The following is an 8,669-nucleotide window of genomic DNA, read 5'->3' as shown; positions in this document are numbered from 1 at the left end:
TCTAATATTTTTAATTTCACTTTGATATGTAGTAAAAACAGAGAACCTTAAAAAGAAGATGAAGTTCCAGTTCCAGATAATTTATATTTCAAAATCATAAAGGACTGGAACAATGATCAGGTAAGTCAGTTTGTTTTTATAAATAAATTTGGTGGCATCCATCAGTTAATCTTTTCTTCCTTTTAGCTCACCAAAGCCAAAGGTTCAAGTTCACATTTCTTATCATCTGTTGTTTATCGTCCGTCTGTCTGTTCATTATTCTGTCTGTCTGTCCGTTCGGCCGTCCGTCTGTTGTCCATTAGTCCGCAAATTTTTCACATTTTGTATTTGTCCTCTAGAACCAGTTGGCCAATTTAGACTAATCTTGTACATATCATCCTCATAGATTTTCAATTGATAATATTAAGTCTTCTTTTCAAGACTTACAAAAGGATATCTGTGGTTTTATCTTTGCGTTCTTTCAACGAGTTGAGATAGTGAATATATTTGCAAAGTTCGCACTTTTTTTTTTATCTCATATGAAAATAAAAAAACACAAATTGATTTATTATTCTTATAAATGATGTACATGTAATATAACTTTAAATAATATTACTTTTTAAAACAAAATGCTATATATTTTCTTAGAAATTAATCACTTGAATGGAATAATAAAAGACTGGGATAGTCGACATGCACACAGTTAAGGAAGTCCGTTAGTTTGAACCGACTCGATCGAAAAACAATTGTTAGATTTCTCTAAAAACAAATTCTATTGAATTGAAATTATAAATATTGATAAGGGGCACTTACTGACGGTCAAACAAAAGTCCTGGAATGCATAGTTTTGGTAAGCTTTTTATATAGAAACGCAATCAAAACGTTTTCGTCTCGACGTTAAGATTAACTTTTTGTTTGGTAATGGTTTACAGTTCTATTAACTACTTTACCCATATTTTAATATGTAAATGTTCGTTAAAATCCATGTAAATTGGTATCTTGCATTCTTAATGTTCTGGATATTTACAATTTTACAAAGAGCAAGATACCACGTGATGTTTAAATATAAAAGATATATGTAAACTTACACTGTCCAACTGACAAGCTATTCATGCTTCATTTTCTTTTAAGCTGCAATTTTGTGCGAAAAAAAAAATCAAGTGTTTTTCGGTCATCAAGTAAATATTGCACCGTATTTATAGCCTTGGCATTGCTTACCTACATCTGTGTACAGAAGGTTTCCAACCACTTTGTTAAAAAAAAAGTTACTATTAACACTTATCTGCTATTCAAATATTGTGTAAGAATTTTTTAAAAAAATTGTTAAACATTTTCAAACATTATTAAACAAATTTTTACTGTGCTTATAATGCATAACGGATGTTTAAATGAAAACCTTTTCTCCCAACCTTTTTTTGAATCATTGTAATGTGATGTTTTTTTGCTCCGAATAAATATAAAAAGTTTAATTTTTTTCGGCATTTTTGATCAAGTAATACCCTGTTCCATCAAACAAAGTATATTTTTTGAATTGGCTAATAATTAATTGTTTTTGTTTATACATCAAATTATTGTTTTGAATAGATGCACATGTACTAAGGCAAACATGTACTTAAAGAGTTCAATTTCTCGTTCTTTAGTCATTCATTTTTTAAAGCGGTTGTTGTTAAAATCATTGAACTTTAATTGTTGACTTAATGACGGGACAATGACTTAATATTAAGCAAATCACGTTTTCCTAATACTATTATGACATGGAGCTCAAATACGTGAAATCGTCACAAGAAAAAATAAAGGTAAGACATTCTCTAACGGACATTTAGATCAAATTCTTTAAATTTCAATTGATTTAAAATCAAGCTGATCAGGTGCGTCTTATTTTATTTTTAAATGTTTTGAGTTCAAGATACATTGTATGTGACAGTAGCATTATCTTATTTTAAAGGAATCTAGTTTCAAATAAGTCAGCGAATACTCGACAATCGCTCGCCTACAGACTCCGATTAATCGACTAAACCAACCGAGTAAAATTGACATACCTAATTTTAAAACATGTTTTTAATCGCTATATTAGTATCGCTAATTTTGTATACTAAATGCATGTAATATGCATGATATCGTGATATGGGTATTGTTAAACATAATTTAGGTTTCATTGTTGCGTTTTTAGGTGATTGAAATCGATCGGGTCTTTAAATGTGCGGGATGCTAGGAGACAAGAGCAGGACAAGACAAATTGACATGCACTTGTAGCATTTGACTAGGCAATGGAAATTGTTTCATGAAATTGTAGAAAAGGTATATATTTTAAAGACTTACAACAACATGCAATCAGTAACTCAATAATATATACTGGTCATGAACCAATGTTAATTTAAAAGAAAATAAAGATTTTTGTTAGCATTTTTTGTTTATATATATAAAATTATTTGCGAAAAAAATAAATGACATTATTATTAACAGTAAGATACCTTATCTTAACCATGCTGACTCTGTTAACATACATGTATTTAAGCAAGCAACACTAATTAACATTCAGATTTGTTTTGCATCATTTACTATCACAACAGAATATTCATTTTTACTAAGTGTACATCGTGCAAGTTAATTAAGTTTAATCTTTACACAAACCATTTTCTAGAATGTCCTTAAGTAAAAATGTGTAAAAATTTATTTCAGAACTATAAGACAGATGCTTTGTAAATGTGCATTCTATCATTCTGTGATGATTGATCAAGGAAGTGATAGCTTATCAGACAAGATACACGTGGACCACCACAAGGTACTGAAATGCAAAACAAAAGAGGTAAACATGCAAATGTCATTAAAAAAAGACTTGATACCATTAATCAAATATATATTTTCTTGCAGTGCGTTAGTAGAAAGAAATAATAAATATCAATTTACAATTCTTTGCTATTGAATGACGTAAAATGACAGATTTACAGGTGCTTAGTATGCAGGACAACAGAGTATCACGATAAGAAAAGTGGCATTTTAAAGAGACATGGTCACGATTTTGATCAAAAATTATTTTTTCAAATTTAATGTTTATAATGCTTCAGTAAGGCATTTTGATGGGCAACCAAAAGTTAAGTGTCATTTGTTGAGTCAAAAGCGAGTTACATAGCTTACAATTCCTCGCTAAGTAAAAAACGCTTTTGTTTACATTTTGAATGTTGAAGTGAAAATTCCAAAAATGAATGTGTTAATCGTTAGGAACTGTATATTTATGCTTAAAATGAATAAGAGTATACACAAATCATCTTGAAAAAGATTTTTACTCGTAAATTGAACATATGTAAACAAAACCAGGGCACGAACCTTGTTTACATGACGAGAATTGTGAGCCCTGTATCTTGTTTAAAACTCATCGACGGGCACCCAATTTTCATTTTATCATTAGAAATGGATTCATAAATCATTGTAAATAATAAAAACAGACAAATAAAATTTGACCAAATTCGTGACCATGCTTCTTTAAAGTTGTTATGAAAGTGTTTAAATAGTAATAAAAGCCGTTTGGACACCCAAGGGTAAGAACAATGCAAGATTGCCGACTACACACAAGCATGTAGAAAGGTAAATATTGAAAGTGTTACAATGGTAGCTAAACAGAATTTCTGAATATAGATTTCATCACATAGTTTAAGTCATTAAAAATGCTAACCCGTTATAATGGTTATTCACAACTAAGTTTTAAACTGAGAACTGTTGCGATGTTCACCAGAAAATTTAAACTAGATCAAGTGCTTATATTTGAAGCATTTCTGAATTGGTCTGTGTATTTGTTTTAAAGTACAACCTTAAAATTGTTGCAAAAATTAAGTTTGTTCTTAACTTTCATAAAAACCACACTATTAAATAATCTTTATTATTATCAAATTATTTACAGTTGAATGGTGTTTTCATTCACACTATTTTAATGGTTGAAGAAAAAAATTAAATATGTTAAAGTTGTCTTTTTCAGATAGAGGTCTACCAAAGAGAAAGCCTGGATGTCCATCTATTATTAAGGAACTGTAAATCTTAGAATTGAACCAGTCAGAACTAAGGAAAAAGGCTGAATTGACATCAGTTGTATAAACATTTTATCATCTAGAAAATACACCAGGACATTTTTGATTGAATCTTTAAGACAGTGCATGGTAAAAAAGTTACCTATTGTACCTGTCCTAAGATTTTAGATAGGATCCTTTTAGCCATAAATTATCATTTAGTAAAGACAAAATCAAAATATTTTAACTTAAGAAATGTATTTTTGTTAGTTTTTGAAAATATCAATATATAGGTCTTATTTTCAAAAAAGAATAATTGAGTCTTAAAAAATCAACGATCATCGAACCTTCTTGAGCATATGTCTTTATGACCTGCAGCTAAGAAAAAACATTCGATATGTCAGTTCAAAGGCAAGCAAGCAAATGTCTTCGGTATTTTTAAAAATTTGAAGTTCAAATGTTTTATTTTTAAGCTAGTTATATACAGTATGTCAAAATTGCCATCCACTTTTTCAATTTGTGATTTTTTTTTATTTTACTTGTCTTTAAATTCAAAATATAGATGTTTTGACATACACATTTTAAACTGTTGAAACTTATCAACTTAAACTTGAATTATCAATCGATAACATGTTTGAAATGTGTCATATTTACAAAAGATTCATTGATAGGATGAAATAACCAACTTTATAAAGAATGACAAATGTACATAAAATCATTGTTTTGATATGATAGTTACCATTTATAAATCTTCACGAAAACATGTGTTATTACAAACTATGCATTGATATATATGATATATTTATTACAAACAACATCTATCGAGGGAAACGTAAAAATAGAGAAGTTTTGAGAGAAAATGGTACGAAATGATTATGATTTTTTTTGCATAAATTGGGTACGATACTTTTCGATGATGTATCATGATCTCTTACGACATCGTACTTTTTCTGTTGTTTATAAGTGCATTGTGCAAGTAGAAACGAAGCTTCTCTTTGCATTTCATTTGAAATTAGGATAATCTGGCAAATTTCCCATGATTAAAAATAACGAAAATATGTAAACATATATTAATTACATTTCCTGTGAACATGAATGCAGAATGGATAACTGTCAAGTTTGTAACTTTGTTTCCATGTGTTTGTAGAAAACATATTCTCTTAAGTGTACGTTAATATAATAATTCTGTACGACTAATTTAAATCAGTTTTTGTTTAGCCCAATTTGAATTAATTTTTGTTAAGCATCATTACTTCAAAAAATTTTGAAACTTTTAAGCATCTTTATCAGATGCTGACATTAATGTATCGATATATTGGACTAGTCTTTTGGTGATTTTTCTCTATCTCTGACATAGGTCTGGTAGTTTTTAATCTTTATCGGTTTTTTTCTTTATCTATTACTGTTGTATAGATACATAAGAAGGCTGAAGAGTGCGCAAATTACTCTTCAGATATATATTGATATTTAAGAAATGAAATTTTAGCCATAAAATTTCTAGAAATGAATTCAATAGAACCACATTTATACGAATCTAAATTAACAATCTCCGATCCTCAGCAAAGCGAGACAACTTTTTCTTATATTCGGAAATAGTTTATTCGTACCATGAAGTCCGGCATTTATATTTTTTGGAAATCTTTTGTCAAAGAAAGAGAATTTGTTACTTGTAAACAATCCAATTGTCAACAAGCTAGAGACAAGAAAGGTCGGTTCAAAAAAGGGTTCACTAGTTTTTCCACTGGCCGTGACATAAATAACAGCATTGATGTGAACAATAATGAAACTCAGACATGATGATGTAAATTCTGGTTTGGAGTTGGAGTTGTAATGATAGTGAAGAACTTTCTCGATCTAAATATACCAATATTATTGATTGGCGAAGGAACATAGAGTTTTCAGTTTTGGTTGATCATCTAGAGCGAGGATGTTTTGTGTGCCATAAACCACTAAATTTAGCAAAGTGTGTAAAAGAAAAACAGTATGGTCTTTCGATCTTATTGTACATAGAGTGTACCTACTGCAAGGAGTTGACTTTCGTACCAACAGGGAAGAGACACAACATTGGTATACATAAACCAATACTATTTGCTCATAACTGCAGAAATTCGATAGTGTTGTTCTATGCAGAGTAATGATAAAATGCTCTAATATACCACTGCAAGACTGCATTATTGGATTTTGTCATACTCTGCCTATGTTGAAGAATCATGCATCCTGTAATACCACAAAATGAACTCTGGAAATCCTTATGCTAGAAATTCCAGGCTGTACATTCGAGGCACATGATGCAGTTGAAGACTGTACATATCTACAGAAACTTGTCGAACATCACAGTACATATTCCTATATTTTGAACTATACTTTCAGTATGGATTATATTATGCAAGTTGTACTTCAGATGGAAGACTCTAAATCTAACTTGCAAACTTTGATGCCCTTGCTAACAAACAAAACAGTGTCTGAGAGCATGGTGAAAAGGACGTCTCTCCCTGGCCTTTCAATGCATCATTTGCAGTTAGCGTACCAAAGAAGAGGCTTTGATGATGTACAAAATGTACTGAGTGAATGTTGTCATGGAAAACCAAGGGTAACAAAGCTCAGGAACATTATTACATCTGTTGGTGACTTTTTGAAAGAAAGATAACTCTTTCTCATACATGTTGTAAAGATATTTTCTTTTATTTCCGTGATTATAATACTGGATACAGCACATTTTTATTTATTTATTTTACATATACATATCTACTGATTGTTCTTATGTGCAGCAATCAAGTGTAATCATACTCTACTGAATACAAATTAGCAAAACCTTAAAGTCACTTCTTCTTCCTTATATAAGTCTATATGGGTGATACATGTAATGCATTATCTTTAAAAAACGCATGGAAACAATACATATAAATGCTTCATTAAATATTATAATCATTAGTATGAGAAGTAAAATGTAGTTTGATTTAAAATTTCAATTTTTGGTACCTGAGGATCGGAGAACCTGAAGTTGGGTTTGACCTTTAAAATGATTTTGAATATAACCTATACGAACCGAACGTAAATTCATTATGTTTAATACGTTTTCGATGTTAGTTTTACTGTGACGTAGGCAACAGTGTTCATAAAATGCACACGCTTTTCAGCTAATCAGAAGGCGCGTTACAAAAAAGTAATTACAATGAAGAAAAATCTGATACTTTACCGTAAAATCTGATAATTGCCTATATTTTTATACAGAGAGCTTTGTCTCTAGTTGATTATTAAAGTCTTAAATTGGCTACGCCATCTTATCAAAATATGTCAAATGTGTATGGTCAACAAAATTTAAATTAAAAAAAATACTTTGTATCATTTATTCATCGTGTAGGCTTTCTTTATGTTTATTTTTTGTAAATATACTGCAAAAAATGAATTGTGCATGACTACTCATAATGTTGATTTTTTGTGTTCTATGTAAAAAAATCAAATCAAGATTAAATTTTGTTCAAACCTTACGGCTTCCACACAAATTCATCTTTTTGGGCAAAATACTTTTTTAGAAGACCTTTTTTCTTTACCAATGTAGATGTAAAAATTTGAAGTCTGTTTTGGTCCCATTCTACCCCTGCGGATGATAATTTCAATAAACTTGAATCTATTCTACATTAGGTTGTTTCCATACAAGCACCGGCTTTTCTCGCCTAAAGGTTTTGGTGGCAAAGGATTTTAAAGATGTTTATTTTTTGGTAACAAATTTATAAACACTAAGAACATACATTGTAATATCAAAAACGACGATACATGATATGGGTCTAAAATGGCCCCCTAAAATGAACATCGTCGTTTTACTGCAATTCTTTTTTTCTTTGTACAGATATATATGTTAAGTTCATAAATAATATTCATTTTGACTCAAGGACCCACAATTTAGAAATATGACATCGTAAATACAACCTTTTCCCGCCATTTCTGCATTTTTATCATAAAGCAGCCTGTTTTCTTGCAGTTTTTCTTTCAGAAAATATAAAGCGCACGCTTGAAAAAACAAAATATTTTAATCAGAGACGTATCTAGCCAAGACTAATAGATGATAAAAAAAATATTCCTTGTTCAGGCATGTACTTCATATTTCCCATTCGTAAAAAGATAGGAAAAATGTCAATTCTTGACCGATTTTGATTGAATTATAGAAATAGCGTCACTTCTGGGTGCAAATAAATAAAATAAATAGGTGAAAAATATATTTTTTATCAACTCTTCTAAAAAATGACAGAACATTTTATATTACCCGAAACACTTTAAAAAATGGCGAATTATGGGGGCAAAATTTGACTCATGTCATATATAGTTCTTTATCCCATGACAAATATCCACCGTATATTGAGATAAACATGTTATAAAATTTTATAATTATCAACATATTTACTGAAGTCCATGATGTCACTGCATGCTCTTAAAGTTAACTAACTAGGTTAAAAACTAACACAGCGTAACATTTCGAAATTTGGAGTTTTTAAAAAAATCAGTCTGATCAGTTATGCGTTTCATTGGTTTCTTTACGTAAAAATCTTTTTTACATTTCTGCGGAAAATTATGGTTTTTCACGTTCACTACAAAATTCTTTTCAATTGTTGGATTTTCAAACTATCTATGAACTTATTTTTGTTGTCCTAATCTGTTATTGTTTATACTGGATTATAAATACATTGTTAATATATT

The 8,669-nt window shown here is 29.7% G+C and overlaps 1 long non-coding RNA gene across 2 annotated transcripts; it reads left to right on the top strand.

Moving 5' to 3' along the window:
* The first annotated feature begins 2,147 nt into the window (after positions 1–2,147).
* On the top strand, positions 2,148–6,817 carry LOC136272464 (uncharacterized). Of its 2 annotated transcripts, none has more exons than XR_010710470.1 (3): positions 2,148–2,277; positions 2,659–2,761; positions 3,950–6,817. It is a non-coding gene; the product is annotated as an uncharacterized lncRNA (long non-coding RNA). The 2 variants fall into 2 exon arrangements; XR_010710471.1 differs by having other exon boundaries at positions 2,659–2,785.
* Positions 6,818–8,669: the final 1,852 nt, after the last annotated feature.

This window comes from Magallana gigas, chromosome 10 (assembly GCF_963853765.1).
Source record: "Magallana gigas chromosome 10, xbMagGiga1.1, whole genome shotgun sequence".
Classification (NCBI taxonomy): domain Eukaryota; kingdom Metazoa; phylum Mollusca; class Bivalvia; order Ostreida; family Ostreidae; genus Magallana; species Magallana gigas.
This window is presented reverse-complemented; position numbering and strand designations above follow the sequence as displayed.